The sequence below is a fragment of the Nelumbo nucifera genome, chromosome 7, assembly GCF_055504915.1.
Source record: "Nelumbo nucifera cultivar China Antique chromosome 7, China Antique-T2T, whole genome shotgun sequence".
Classification (NCBI taxonomy): domain Eukaryota; kingdom Viridiplantae; phylum Streptophyta; class Magnoliopsida; order Proteales; family Nelumbonaceae; genus Nelumbo; species Nelumbo nucifera.
The window spans coordinates 25,817,559-25,833,291 of NC_142655.1; the positions used below are offsets into that span (position 1 = coordinate 25,817,559).

At 43.9% G+C, this 15,733-nt stretch overlaps 1 long non-coding RNA gene across 1 annotated transcript; it reads right to left on the reverse strand.

Moving 5' to 3' along the window:
- Positions 1-11,290: 11,290 nt before the first annotated feature.
- LOC109114436 (uncharacterized) lies at positions 11,291-12,315 on the reverse strand. The gene is made up of 3 exons (XR_016078500.1): positions 12,190-12,315; positions 11,844-11,990; positions 11,291-11,538 (listed from the first exon to the last, which is right to left on the reverse strand). It is a non-coding gene; the product is annotated as an uncharacterized LOC109114436 (long non-coding RNA).
- Between the last annotated feature and the right edge of the window lie 3,418 nt (positions 12,316-15,733).

Genomic DNA, 15,733 nt, shown 5'->3' on the forward strand with positions numbered 1-15,733 from the left:
TCCCTAAATAAGAACCCGAGCTCCCTACTGGGAGCCCGAGCTCCCTATTGAGTCCGAGCTCCCTATTAAGAGCAAGCTCCCTACTGGGAGTCCGAGCTCCCTATTAAGAGCGAGCTCCCAACTGAGAACCCAAGCTCCCTGCAAGGATCACGAACTATACTGGGCCCCAAGCCTCACAAAGCTGACCCGAGCTGGCCCATGGCAGCTCGGAACACTCCAAACCGAACTCAAGACACCTCGCTCGCCACTCCAACGCTTCGCTTCCGAAACACCAGGCTGACTAAACGTACCCGACACCAAGGACGTTTGTATCCAAGGGCGACGCACATGACTGATTTGGGATCTGACGCCTGACAGCCGCACTTCAAACGGCCTCCTGCTACCGCCACCTGCAACCGTCGTCACTAGCCGCAGAGACGGCTCCGACAAAAGGAGCAGTGGCAGTTCTGTCCGGCCAGAGGAAATGACATCCGAACTGGCAGGGGTTCAGAAGTAATCATCCCCGATCTGACGGAAGCCTGGAAGTGAGTGCGCGAGGTGGTTATAAAAGGCTCCTACCCCCCAGGAACGAGGTATGCCAACTTTTGCGCTATCTGGTCTATCTTGCCTTTGAAAGACTCTAACTTAAGCTTCGGAGCCCTTACACCGGGTTCTCCCCAGAGCTTCTCTTCTCCTTCTGTTTCAGGTCCCTGTCACTCAGTTTAGAGGCAAGATCGTTGACAGCTAAGATCGGCCGGATTGTGCATCATCAATTGGCGCCGTCTGTGGGAACGCTTCAAAAGGCCTCCCTCCAAAACTTTCACACCCCTTTCTTCTTCTTTGAGAAACTCAATACTCATGGCCTCCTCCAGCAACGCCAGACGCGGCACAGAGACAAACACCACCGAGGAACAGCCTCAAGTTCCCGTGGTGTGTGTTGGACAGTTCACCATCCCCCTCTCGGTGGACGAAATTCCCAATCTGAATACGTCACAAGCAGTGGCGCCTGTAAACCAACCTGCCACAAACATCCCCTTTCCTCTCCCCATCGAAACTACCCTCACCGAACCAACCGCCATCCCCTTGGCAGCTAGCCAAAATCGGTTGGACGACCTAATGCAGTGCATGCGGGCAATACAAGCCCAGATGCAACAATTCCAACAACACCAGCTTCACCAGCACCAAGTGTTGCACAACCTCTCCCAATATCACTATCAACAGCAGTTCCCCCAACTGCCACCGAACCAACCATTACTTCCACCTCGCCACCCTGCTCCGAAGCCGGTCAAGGCCTCTCCGCAGGATGGACGCTTCCACCAAGGAAAGGCCTCCATGCCCCAGATCCCCCCAAACAGCCAGGTCTCATCCCCAGGCCGGAGAGAGAGAAAAGTCATCCCCGCCTCGCAGCTCGCAGGTGGGTCAGGAACCTCACCCGCGAGATCGGCACCTCGAGGCTCCAAACCGGAGTTCCCACTCGTGGAAAACCGATTCGGCGCACTGGCAGCAGCGGACTACCAGCACTCCGGGCCCATCGAGCTCGGCAACACGGAGGCCAGCAGCGCCAGTACAAGGCCTACTCAGCAGCGAAGGCGCCGTCGAGGTCGACGAACCACCAAACGCGTCCTGTCAGAGCTCAGAGGCAAAGGCGAGACGAGCTCAAAGGCAAAGGGTTCAAATGGACCCAAGACTGTCAGCTCGCGTTTGACGAGCTAAAAGGCTACCTCGCCAGTGTGCCAACCTTAGCTAGGCCGGAGGAAGGCGAAGTCTTAGAACTGTACCTCTCGACTAGCGACAAGGTGGTTAGTTCGGTACTAGTAAAGGAAGCAAACCGGGTCCAACGACCCATATATTATGTTAGTAAAATCTTGCAGGGAGCAGAGACAAGGTACCCGCAGATAGAAAAGCTAGCGTATGCACTGGTGGTAGCAGCACGGAAACTCCACCCGTACTTCCAGGCTCACACCGTCATCGTCCTGATCGATAAACCTCTGAGACAAGTTTTACTCAAACCCGAGGTTTCCGGCCGGCTGACGAAGTGGGCCATCGAACTCAGCGAGTACGATCTCCAGTACAAGCCAAGAACTGCCATTAAGGCCCAAGCCTTGGCAGATTTTATCGCAGAATGCACGTTTAGCCACGAATCCCCTGAGCTGGTCGAGCCCGAGATCCCCAGTTCGGGCGAACTCGGAGCTCCCAAGCCAAACGAGTCCGAACCCCGTGAAGTAGCAGCCAGGGCATCCCTCCTGGTTAGACCAAGCGCGAACTGGGATGAGGAGCCCTGGATCATTCACGTAGATGGCTCCTCAAACCAACAAGGCAGCGGGGCTGGAATAGTGCTACGCGGCCCGAGCGGAACAAAACTGGAATACGCACTACGCTTTGAGTTCGCGGCATCCAACAATGAGGCGGAGTACGAGGCACTGATAACCGGGCTAAACCTAGCACACAAGGTCGGAGCAAAGCACATGGTTATCTGCAGTGATTCCCAGCTCGTGGTCAACCAAGTTACAGGCGAATATGAAGCGCACGAGCTCACAATGATTGCATATTTGGCAAAAGTAAAGGAGGCTCTGCTCAACTTCCAGTCACACTTCATCAAGCAAATCCCGAGGTCAGAGAACGCTGAGGCCGATGCCTTGTCCCGACTGGCTAGCACGAGCCACAACGCCAGGAGAACCGTGTACGTAGAGGACAGCATTCTCGGTGGGGCAGAAGAGGTCGCTCCCGTCACCGAAGCAGAGCCGAGCTGGATCGACCCACTCGCGAGCTTCCTGTTAGACGGAACCCTCCCCGCGGACCGCAACGCAGCCAAGAGGGTGCAGCGCCAAGCAGCCAAATACGTCATGATAGACGAACGGTTGTACCGACGATCCTACACGCTCCCCTATCTGCGATGCTTGCGCCCAGCCGAAGCCGAGCTGGTACTCCGCGACATCCATGAAGGCTTGTGCGGCGGACACCTAGGGGGCAGAGCCCTCGCCCAAAAGGCACTTCGACAAGGATACTACTGGCCGACAATGAAGACAGAGGCAATCGAGCTCGTTAGAAAATGCGACAAATGTCAGAAGCATGCCAGCATCCACCATCAGCCCGCTGCCGACCTCAAATACCTCACCAGCCCATGGCCCTTCGCCCAATGGGGCATCGACCTCCTGGGGCCATTCCCACCAGCGACAGGCGGGAGAAAATTCCTAGTGGTGGCAGTAGATTACTTCACAAAGTGGATAGAAGCTGAACCCCTGGCAATAGTTACAGCTCGAAACATACAAAACTTCTTTTGGAAGAACATTGTATGTCGCTTCGGGCTACCTCGGGTACTGATCTCTGACAACGGCAAACAGTTCGAAGATATCAAGTTCCAAGAATGGTGCCAAAGTATGGGAATTAGTCAGAACTTCACGTCGGTCGCACACCCGCCGGCAAATGGCCAAACAGAAGTAATGAACAGAGCCATCCTCCGCGGACTGAAAGCAGGATTAGACCGAGCCAAAGGTTTGTGGGCAGACGAACTACCAAGTGTTCTATGGGCTCACCGAACCACGGAAAAAACTGCCACAGGAGAGACCCCCTTTAACCTCACCTACGGCACCAAGGCGGTGATCCCGGCGGAAATCGAAGTGCCTACGTTGCGACTACAAGCGTATGACGAACAGACAAACGAGGGCGAGTTACGCACCAACCTCGACCTACTAGACGAAGTGAGAGACCTCGCGCACATCCAAACTGCGGCCTACCAACAAAAAGTAGCTCGGTATTACAACGCGCGAGTAAAGAAGAGGAACTTCCGCGTCGGCGACCTGGTTCTCTGTAAGGTCATGGTGCCCGAACCCGGCGTAGGGAAACTTGGACCAAACTGGGAAGGACCCTACAGAGTAATGAAAGCACTCGGTGGGGGAGCATACGAGCTCGGAACCCTAGAAGGAAAACAAGTACCCCGAGCATGGAACGTCGTCAACTTAAGAAGATACTACCTATAAACCACCAAGGCAAGCACCCCGAAGCCTAGGTAGAAAACGAACTGAAGGACCGAAATGGTCAGTTCGGCAAAAAACGCAGCTCGAAGACGACCAGAAAAACAAAGCCATTTCATTTCAGACAAAGGTGTCAGAAAACGAACTGAAGGACCGAAATGGTCAGTTCGGCAAAAAACGCAGCTCGAAGACAACCAGCACTTGAACAAAAAGCCATTTCATTTCAGATGTGTACATTTTAAAAAAAAAGAAGCCATTACAAGCCAGGGGCTACTTCATCATTATCAGAAGCCACTTCGACAACACCCGAAGGACCTGCCTCCCCCTCGGAGTCCGGTTCGGCATCCGCAGCATTAGCCATATCTTGAGTAATGCGCGAAGTGGATATGGCGTTGGTATCGAGGTCGGGGTACGTATTCCGGATCATCCACCGGCTTAGCTTGAAACCCCTCCTGTAGGAGTCCACCATCAGATCATCGAAATCCGGCGAAGCAATATAATCACTAACAGCTTTTATCTTCGCGTCTTCGATGCCTTGAGAGAAGATCTGAGTCCTCTCCCTGATATCCTCCTGAAGATACTCGACCTGGTGCTCCAGGTCCAGCTTTAATTCCGCCATATGCTTCACCACCACTCCCATGGCCTCGGCATCTCTGAGACCTCGCATGCCTAGACCGCGCGAGGCGAGCAGCAACCTCAGTAGCACGAGCATTCTCCTCGGCAGTTCGAGCAGCCTCCTCGGCAGCTCGCACCTGCCTCGAGCATCTCTCCACCTGGATTGCCAAGGCGTGAATGGAAGAGTTCACCTATCAAAGGAAAACGGGATCAAAGGAACGAATAGAAGAATAAAAGCCGAACTCTAAAGAAGGGAGCACTTACCACCATGGCATGAGTAACAGCACGGCAGGCCACTTGGTGCAGAGGGAGCTCGGTCCATGCCGCAACTTCCTCGGGAAACATCGCCTCCTTACTCCGTTGAGGAGCATGAACAGGCGACAGCATGCTTCTGAAGTCCCCCGGGGCCTCCGAGCCCGACGGCCCAGCTCGCGTATGGGCAGACTCGGAGTAAGCGGAAGCCCCCGTGTGTGTGGTTTCGGCATAAGGAGCCCCCGTGTGTGTGGTTTCGGCATAAGGAGCCCCCGTGTGTGTGGTTTCGGCATAAGGAGCCCCCGCCGGCTCCTGCATAGGAGGAACCATCTCGGGCTCCTCTGCCGGATAATCCGGCACCTCGGGCTCCGCACCCTGGGATGGCTCGGCACGAGCTCGCTTAGCCACCCGTTTTCTCCTCTTCATGCCCTGGAACAAGTGCCCACCTCGGGTCCCTCGAGAGTCCATCGTACCTGCGAGAAGGAGTTCGGCATCAGTAAGACATGTAAAAGAAGAGCAAGACAGGATCACTAGGGAAAGAACCTACCCGAACTCAGGCCCGCAGCAATAAGCTTGGCCTCCGTCAGATACCGTTGACAATCCAACCCAAGCCGCGCCCATTGCCAGAGGCCCTTCGCCGTCTCCTTATCAAGTGTGACGCCGGAATCGGGAGCGGCCATCCCCCAGCCGGTCTGAAACGGCCACCCCAGCGCACTTCGCACCCCGAAATAGTCCCGCTTCCACGCCGGGACCTTATTAGGGAGTCCGTGTAAGAGCTTGAAGCCCGGGCAAGGAGACAGGTAGTATGCCCGCCTACGCCCAGGAAGGGGACCCGCTTGTTTTTTCAGCATTAAAATAGAGGAGAAAATCTCAAGATCCAAAGGAAAGTTCTCGTCACAAAATAAGGAGATCGTCCCCACTAAATTTCTAATAGAGTTCGGGTGAAGCTGGCCGACCGTCACACCGAAGTGGTTTAGAACCTCGATGAGAAGAGGATGAAAGGGCAGTCGCAGTCCTGCAGCAAGCTGTTCCCGGAAAATCACGATCTCATTAGGACCGTGTTCCCAAGGGAAACTACCCGTAGGGATGAAGTAACCGTGCTCCCCGGGCAAGTCGTAGTAGTCTATGAGGGATTGAAGTCCCTCAGGCGTCATAGTCGAAGGGCCGAACTGATCTACAACCCGGCCACGACGGGAGGTGGACGCCGACCTACCCGAAGCACCTCGGGCTGTAGGCCCGACCCCTTCCTCAGGACCTACATCGGGCTCACTTGAACTACCGGGGGACGCAAACTGGTTCGTAGAACCTACATCAGACCCGCTTGAACAGTCTGAACCCTCCGAACTAGACATCGGGAAACGGAACGGGATTCCAAAAGCACTCACCCGGGAAGAAGACTGAAGTAGACCACGAAAGCTCGAACAAGCAAGGAACCTGGGACGCGAGCTAAAAAGCCTGGACGCGAACTGAAACTTAGGCGCGAGCTCAAGATGTACAACAGTAGCAAGGACGCCCCCCCCCCCCCCCGCGCGCTATTTATATCCACAGCGGCCGAAAAGCGACGGCCCAGATCGAAGCCAATCCAATGGCCCACAGCCGCGCAAAACCGCACGTCTTCTGAGACCAATCAGCGCACGTCTTTCTGAAACTGACGGAGCGTCGTGCACGTCCTGTCAGAGGACGGGTGTCAGCACACACCTTCTCTGAACTGACGGGGTGTCGGCGCATGTCTCCTCACAATAAAAGCGTCTGCAGCCCAACTCTCGAATGACTGCCGTCGCGTCTCCTAAACGCGCGCCCTTTTTTGAAAGTCAAATTAAATCGAGCGCCCTCAGCACGGACCAAAACCCTCCTGCTACCTTACGAACTCCCCGCGCCAAGACAGGACCCTTGTCGCAGGGAGTGGGGGGCAATTGATGAAGGGAAATTTGGCTCGACCTCGCAATCGTCCGACACGTGGCAAAGGCAAGCAACTCGGGACAGTAGAGCGCCCGAAGCGAACATCGGAAGCAAGTCCAAACTCACTACCGAGCCCGAACTCCAGACCGCTCTACTGAGTCCGAGCTCCCTACTAGGAGCCCGAGCTCCCTGTTAAGAGCGAGCTCCCTGTTAAGGGTCCGAGCTCCCTAAATAAGAACCCGAGCTCCCTACTGGGAGCCCGAGCTCCCTATTAAGAGCAAGCTCCCTACTAAGAGTCCGAGCTCCCTATTAAGAGCGAGCTCCCTACTGAGAACCCGAGCTCCCTGCAAGGAGCACGAACTATACTGGGCCCTAAGCCTCACAAAGCTGACCCGAGCTGGCCCATGGCAGCTCGGAACACTCCAAACCGAACTCAAGACACCTCGCTCGCCACTCCAACACTTCGCTTCCGAAACACCAGGCTGACCAAACGTACCCGACACCAAGGACGTCCGTATCCAAGGGCGACGCACCTGACTGATTTGGGATCTGACGCCTGACAGCCGCACTTCAAACGGCCTCCTGCTACCGCCACCTGCAACCGTCGTCACTAGCCGCAGAGACGGCTCCGACAAAAGGAGGAGTGACTGTTCTGTCCGGCCAGAGGAAATGACATCCAAACTGGCAGGGGTTCAGAAGTAATCATGCCCGATCTGACAGAAGCCTGGAAGTGAGTGCGCGAGGTGCTTATAAAAGGCTCCTACCCCCAGGAACGAGGTATGCTAACTTTTGCGCTATCTGGTCTATCTTGCCTTTGAAAGACTCTAACTTGAGCTTCGGAGCCCTTACGCCGGGTTCTCCCCGGAGCTTCTCTTCTCCTTCCGTTTCAGGTCCCTGTCACTCAGTTCAGAGGCAAGATCGTTGATAGCTAAGATCGGCCGGATTGTGCATCATCAGATAGCATATTGACGGAAAAGATATGACCAAAAACTAAAAAAAAAAATTAAAGAGGTAAAGCAATATTCTTTTCCCCGAAATAAACCTTCTTTCACCCCCAAATACTCTAAAACTCCAAACTTCATTCATAGAGTGCTAGATTTGCGAAAGTTTTCAAAAAAACAATTGTGAATAATTAATTTTTTTAAAGATTTTTCAAATTTTGAAAAAATATGGCAAAAGTAGGTAAAATTTTTCAATTTTTTATAATATCTTGTGATTTCTTTTTTTCTTGAATGTTTAAATTTATGTTGATCTACCTTTCTTACCTTCAAAATCACAATTTTTTTGTGTTATCAATAGATTTATGGAAATTTCATGAAGATATTTGGGGAAATATAAATTAACAAAAATTTTGAAAATGTAATTTTTTTCTCTACCTATAAAGACTAAATATGTTTTAGATCTATGGATTTATCTATCATATCTATAGAGCAATTGAAATTTCTTCTTTAAAATTTTTTGCTTTTTTATATTTTTAGAATTAAAAAATAAATAATAATTAATTATATTTTATCATTTGATCACAACAATTGAATATATTATAATTCTATGGATGATCTATCATATCCACAGACCAATTGAAATTTCTTCGTTAATAATTATTTTTTTATTTTTTATTTTTTGAATTAAAAAAATAATTAATTAATTAAAATTTCTTCTTTAATAACTATTTTTTGAATATATTATATAATGTTTATTTATTTTTTATAAATTTTGGAAATGAATAGTAAATAATAATTATTTATTAATTATAATTTCACATAGAATTTGTGCTAATGCATGTTTTATGGTTGGATAGGGGAGTTGAGTTTTTCCCACTACATAAAACTTAAGAATTATAATTTATAAATTATAGTTAAACATAGGATTTTTAATGAAATTATAATCAGCTACAATATATTTCTTTATAAACCATTAAAATATAATAATTTAATGTATATACACCTCTATTTAATGTTGTTGGTGTATTTTTATGATTTATTAAAGTATTTATAGTGTTTCCAAGTGTATCTTAGTTTTTCTCCAATACGCATGTGTCAACACAAATTTCATGCTAAATTTGGAATACAAAAAAAATGCGGACAAATTCAAAGATTTTTTTTTTTTTTGCAGAAATGTAAGTGGGATACAAACTCTTTTTTTATGGCAAAGAAAACCCTCTGATTCTCTTGTCACGAACACAATCTGAACTTGTACTTATAGCTTGTCATGAACACGATCCAAAAAGCTTGACAACTTATAGTTGTAAAAAGAACTTGCAACGATCAATTGTATGCACACAAGATAGAAGAATTTTCTTTTTTTTTGTTGTAGTAATTTGAGGAAGCTTTTGATTGCAACAACTAAAAGGCTGGAATCCTTCAGCCGACGTGGCTTGGAACTGTAACTGTTTCGGAGCTTCAATGGTTGAGAAGCTGAAATTCTTATTCTTCTTCCCTTAATCTTGGTGCAGCCCATTTCTTCTTCTTCTTTGTCTAAAGCAATGGAAACAAAGGAGAAGAATAATCACTTTTGGCATACTATTTCTTAAGAAAATAAGATTTTAGTTGTCTAAAGTAGATAGTTTCTAGTCTAAAGGTTTTCCTTTAGTATATATACTAATCAGGACTCTAGGATGCATGAGCTTTGTTGTATTGAGTTAGGAGTCTTATTTCATTCTTAATTGATTTAAGTTAAATTAAAGGTAAAATTCCCAATTAGTATCATGTACTTTGGGTCTAATGCCACTTTGGTCCCCGAATTTTCAAAATATGTCAATTTAGTACCTACCATTAACCAGCTATTAAGTGGCATTTGAGAAAAGATAGAAATGCCCTTTGAGTATCATCCGGTTTTCTTTATCAACCATCTAAACGTTGACAAAAAAATTAACAATCCCAAATCTATGCTTCTTCTATTCAAGAAAGTTGGGGTCACGTCTCACTGGGCATTTTGGACCCCAACTTTCTTGAATAAAAGAGGTAAGGATTTAGGACTGTTAATTTTTTTGTCAATGTTTGGATGGTTGATAATGAAAATTAGATGACACTCGAAGGATATTTGCATATTTTTCAAAGGTATTTAACGAATGATTAACAACCGGTTAACGATAGGTACTGGATTGACACATTTTGAAAGTTCGGGTACTGAATTGTCGCATTTTAAAGTTCGGGGACCAAAGTGGCACTAGGCCCAAAGTACAAGATATTAATCGGGATTTTTCCCGGGATTTGATCCTAAGTCATAGGAAGGTGCCAACGAATAGGTTGGTAAGGTCTCCTATTGGTTGTATTGGAGACTTAGGATCAAATCCCACTTGCACCTAGGTTGGGGGATGGATTACCCCCTAGTTTGATAAAGTTGTATTAGTTTTTATTAAAATTTTATTTTTAATAATGTTTATTAAGGTTGGTTATACGAATAGGTTGGTAAGGTCTCCTATTGGTAAAACTGCCACCTTAGGTTTTTGCCAAACTCCCTCGTGTTTTTAGGTGGCAGTCCGAACTGCAGGTTTATATGCTAAATGACCGCCGCCTTATGTGTTGTTTTGTGACTAAACCGACAGTTTAATGACCACCGACTTAGTTGTACTAGGTTAATTCTAACATTTTTGTCCGCCGGTATATACCTATTTTTAAAAAAAATGCATATACCCGCTTAATTGCAGCATTTTTGTGGTACCTGAATTTTTTATTGATTTAGCATTTTCATACCTGTTTAATACAGCAAAACCATTTGATAAAAACTAATTTAAAATGAAATCTATTAATTCAAAGATTATACATTGTTCAAAAACAATATTCAGTTGACATATAAATAGTACAAGAACATAAAAAAATTAATCAAATTCTCTAATAATGCAGCACATCTTCCAATGCAAATCCAGTTAACATATTGGTTGAACCTACAAATAAAAACATATAAATATTAGAATTATATTCAAATTAACAAGATCTATGGGAATTGGATTCCTGCAAATTAACATGTACCTGTAATGCCTATGAGCTGTAGCTGATATATGAAACCGGGTATCGCCAGAATGGTTTGGGAAGATCAGGTAGGATATAGAAGAATCCAGAGCTCAGCATTATAATTACCTACATATGAAAATGACAGTGCTTGTGAAGGTGATAACAGAAGAGAATATACAGGTGTTTCTGGAAGTAGTTTCCTTACAATAATTCCAATCCCAACTATGACACCCATCAAGTAGTTGGGAACCAGCGATGCAACAACCATCATGCAGCCTTCTACCACAGAAATGCAGCTCAAAAGATTAAGCCAGGTGAATACAAGGTGAGAGAACCCAGAGTGAAACTTCACTATGAATGAGATTATTGTTCCAGTAGTAGTAGACACTCCCAGCAAGAAAGGGAATGAGGAGAGAAAATTAGATAGGATGTATACAGCATTGCCATAGTGACCATTTAGCCTCTCACGATAAAAGACCTGTTTGAGTAAGAAAGCGAGACATTGAGAAAGCTTAATAGAACCAGCTTTTTTTTTTATCTTTTTCAACAATTTGATCTTGATGGAACTGAGATTCATAATTATTTGCCCTTATTTCTTCAAGGAAGGATGGGAAGCCTCCTATGGACATGAATGTCATGAAGCCTGTTATGAATGCAACACTATCTCCTTTGTCCCTGGCTGTGTTATAGCTGGTTCCAACATCAAAATAAATGGTGCCAACACATAGTGATACTACTAGGTAGACCATAATCCTTAACCAGTAATACCCAATATCTTTGCACATATTCACGTAAGACCTCTTAGTCAATGTGCAGAGCTATTTCCACCAGCTAGCCTCGCTTCCCTTGTTTGATTTAGCGATGGGTCCTTCCTACATTAACATTTAATTGTTATTAAGGCTCAGTTTGGAAGGAGTACAAATATAAATTTGTAGAGTACAAAACTTTGTATTTTGTATTATTTTCTATGTATTTGCATTGTATATATTTGTATTTGTACTCTTTCCAAACTGAGCCTAAGCAGCGATAATTTATTCTTGGAAACTCTCCTGATCATCAGATCATATTTTAACACATCTCAATTGGCAACTAAGTTTTGGAGTTTAGTACCGTGTGTGTGTGAGGGTAGGTGGGGGAGACAAATGTGTTAAGGGTTGCTTGAGTTCAAAGTGTTTACAATGAGTAAAAGCTCCCTAATCCGTCTTCTTGTACTTGTTGCATATTTTGATGTCTTGTATTTTGCATCAAGGATTTCTTTAATCCTTCAACTTGCTTCATTCATTAGAAGATCTGATGATGATGATGATGATGATGCCTATGCTTCCTGTGACAAAAAATAAACATTCACCCATAAACAAATTAAGTTAATGAAATAACCCATCAAAAAAAAAAGTTAGCAAAATAAGTTCTGAAAATTAATGAAATCACCCCAACGACAAGGGAGATGTTTGTTTGGTAGAATATATATAGGAGGAAGATTCCCACATTGGAAATGATAGACATAAAAGACTGTTGTCACATACATTAAGTCTCGGACATTCCCTCAGAGCGGCAGTTACAACATCGAAATCTGTGTTAATACAACGAAGGAAATTATCCGAAGGATTCCTTCTAGTGGAACAAGGGAAACCAGACTCAGCAAAGAACTGTATCAAGAAATATCGATGGAATTAGATTGTTATTGGATTAACATCGTCGAGTGAAATTTGCAGGATTGTTGCATTCTTCTTAATTATCCTAGCCTCTCCAAAATAAATGGCTTCTCCATCCGAGAGAGTGATATAAACATATGAACCAAAGTGAACTCCTGTGAAGTTTGGAGTTTGGTACTGAAGTCTCATTCCAGCAAAACTAGAAAGAAAAATAGAAGTTGGGTAGTAGAGAGTGAACTTACCTGCCAATGAGTCAAGCAGTACAACTTTTATTTCATAAACTTTTTGTTTCTTTTTCTCTGCAAATCAAAAGAAACATATATGATCACTAACCAACAACTTAAGCAAAAGGATTGAGCCCAATCACTAATCATCTGTGTAGATTGTGCGAACCTCCAATGGGTTGCCCATCTGATGAACAATCTGAATCAGCCACAAATCCCTCCAATATAGGAAAAGAGTGTGCAGATTCATGTAGGGAAGCTCCACAGTTAACCCAACTACTGAAATCTTGTGCTAGAGAGAGAGAGAGACCAACTCAATTAAGAACCCAACTCAATTAATCAAAACAGTCCTAGTTGAATTGAGTTAAATCAAATTGCAAAGTACTAAACCCAACTCAAAGCAATCTTTTCACTCCAAAAACCTCTCCATGCCCTGCAAGTTGATCTCAATGAGCCAGGGGTGCTTGACATCGTACAACAAATGGGTTGAACTTGAAGTATAATTCCAGCACAACCAGCAAACACGGCAAATGGAAGATTCTCTAGACCATGACCCATATTTTTAATTTGATAAACTCCAAATTTCAATAGCTGAAGTTTCCAGGAAACCGAGACAAATTTCAAGATGCGAAGCTAATGTCTACTAAAACATGGACCAATGCCCAAATTCAAAGCTTAAAGGAGAAGCATTAATACATGATCTGAGTGGGAATGACTTGTCTCCAAACAATTCCAGCATTGATACTATTATGCATCACCTCTTTTCAGATCTTTTTCCTTGTTTTGAAAAAAAAAAACTTTTATAAAGAAAAGGTTTTCTAGGAGTAGGAGCTCATCAATAACTTCATCAGCAGATTTCAAGTCAAGATCAAGAGGATTATATAGAGATTTAGAAGATAATTTTTAATCCAAATGAATTTTAAATAGTTACGTGGTACAGTAGAGGATCCAAGTGTATGAAGAGGTATTTGTACAGGCTTTCATCAGATGAACCACTGATATGCTTCTATTAAGTCAAGTTTATTGACGCAAGTATATCATCTGTTTTACTTGGTCCAGGTTATGATTTTTAAGAGCTTAATTGAAATGAACCTTTCTGGGCATAATGAAATTGAGTGGATATTTTGAGACGCAACAAGTGACAATTGATCTACCTTTGGTCTTCTCAACTAATCATCAATAAAGAAGGTGTTAATTTGCTGAGTTGGTAAAACTTCTCCCTGGTTATAATAGTGTCATGTAGCAGAGGCCTCTTCAAACTTCATTTGAGATTAATCAAATGTAGTTTTTCTTGACAACTGATCCATTTCAGGTGTCAATGATATGGGTTCAAATGCTATGTAAAACTTAAATGAAATGGTTCTATTCCAATGATCCAATAGGCTAACTCATCCTACTCTAGTCAAATTTTCAACTTGTTTTGTTGCATTAGTGATGGCAAAGGATTAGGTTCATTATGCACAAATAGATCTGAATTCAACTAGATCAAACTTAGCTTAACCAAAATGATTCTACCCTAGGAATAGGAATGGTGGGTGGTGTACATAGGTTGGGTAGGCCAAATGGGAAATTAAGTTAATATTTAGGTCCAATATATAAATACACTAGGTTTACACTTGAATTTTCACTATGGCCCCTTACTTTCCTATATTAGTTACAATAGAATAATTCATTTTTTGAAGAACCAGAAATTATAAAATACAGCAGGAGGTGATAAAACATCACCATAAGCAAGGATCATCAAATGAAGGAGATTGATTGGATGACCAGTACATAAAATCATTACCCCATCATTTCTTGTGCTTTCCATGAGAACGAACAATAGTATGGTGGTAGACTGGTAGGGTCTCTAGTCATTCACATAAGATGTAGTTTTATTTGAAATTGGCTTTCATTGGGAAAAAGGGAATCCATGTTCAAATGCATACTAATTGTGTTAAAGAGGTTTTTGTTTCCCTTTAAGTTGCTCTATCAATAGCAATGACCTGACTATTATGATATCAAATTCTTATCCTTGATTCTTGGATATAAAATCTTTTCCCCTCCTCAAGTAATTGAATTACTAGGTCATCAGCACCCGGTTTGTTATACACCTTCACCAACATTTTTAGTTTGGGATCAACCAAAAGAACTCATAACAAGGCCAAGGCAAGCATCAGAATTACATAGAAAAGATAAGTGTTGTTAAAATCAGTCAGCAATAAAGGAAAGGATTACAACATACATTTGACAAAGGAGTAGGAGACGTATATTAACTCAAGGATGAATACAAGGTCCAATGTCAGAAACAGAGATAAATATGAAAAGGTCACAGTAGCAAATCTGTGCAATATTAATGAAATACCCAAACATGTATCAACATCTACAAGAATTATAAAAAATAAAATAGACAAATATTGGCATCATGAACAGGAATGTGGAACTTTAAATCAAAGCAGGACAAATTAAAACATGGGATTTGGTGCAAAAAGACAAGAGTATAGATGTGGTTCTGACTCAATTTTCTGTCTTGTGATTTAAGAGCTCCACTATGAACTCAGCCTGCAATGTGTCTATATACTACTAGTGCTTAACATATGTATTGCTATTGACCTTTATGGCAATACCTAAGATCTTATCCCAGATGTGTATTTTATAAGATCTTTCCCTCAACTTTCTGTTTCTCTTATTTTCTGTCAAACCAAATACAACCAAAGTATCCAAGTTTCAGTAGATTAAAGGAAATCCCTTTGTTGCGTATGGCTGTACAGGTAGATAAGGTTACCCTTCTGGATATTGGTAAATGTTAGGCTCAAGTTTTAACTAGCCCCCATTGGAAGTTTTGTTGGATCATGCATGAAGTGATTCACTTGCTTCCTCTACAAGGGATCTGTTAGGATGAACTTGACCACAAAAATTAAGTCACTAATCCTTTTTGGATTTGGAAAGCAAGGAGATGAAGCAAGTGTATTACCAAAAGAACAACCTGAAAAAAATGAAAGATTATATCAAGAATTAAATACCTAAATACTATCATTAAAAGCAATGAAATAGGAAAAGAAAGGAAATATTAAAATGCATACCCTGTTATTGCCTAGAGAACCCATCAAAGAAATTAGCATGGACCTATGGATAGTGATTTTATGTTTTAATACAACCAATAACTTTTATACTTGGATAGGCAAGAATTCAGATGCCTTAACGTTTATTTT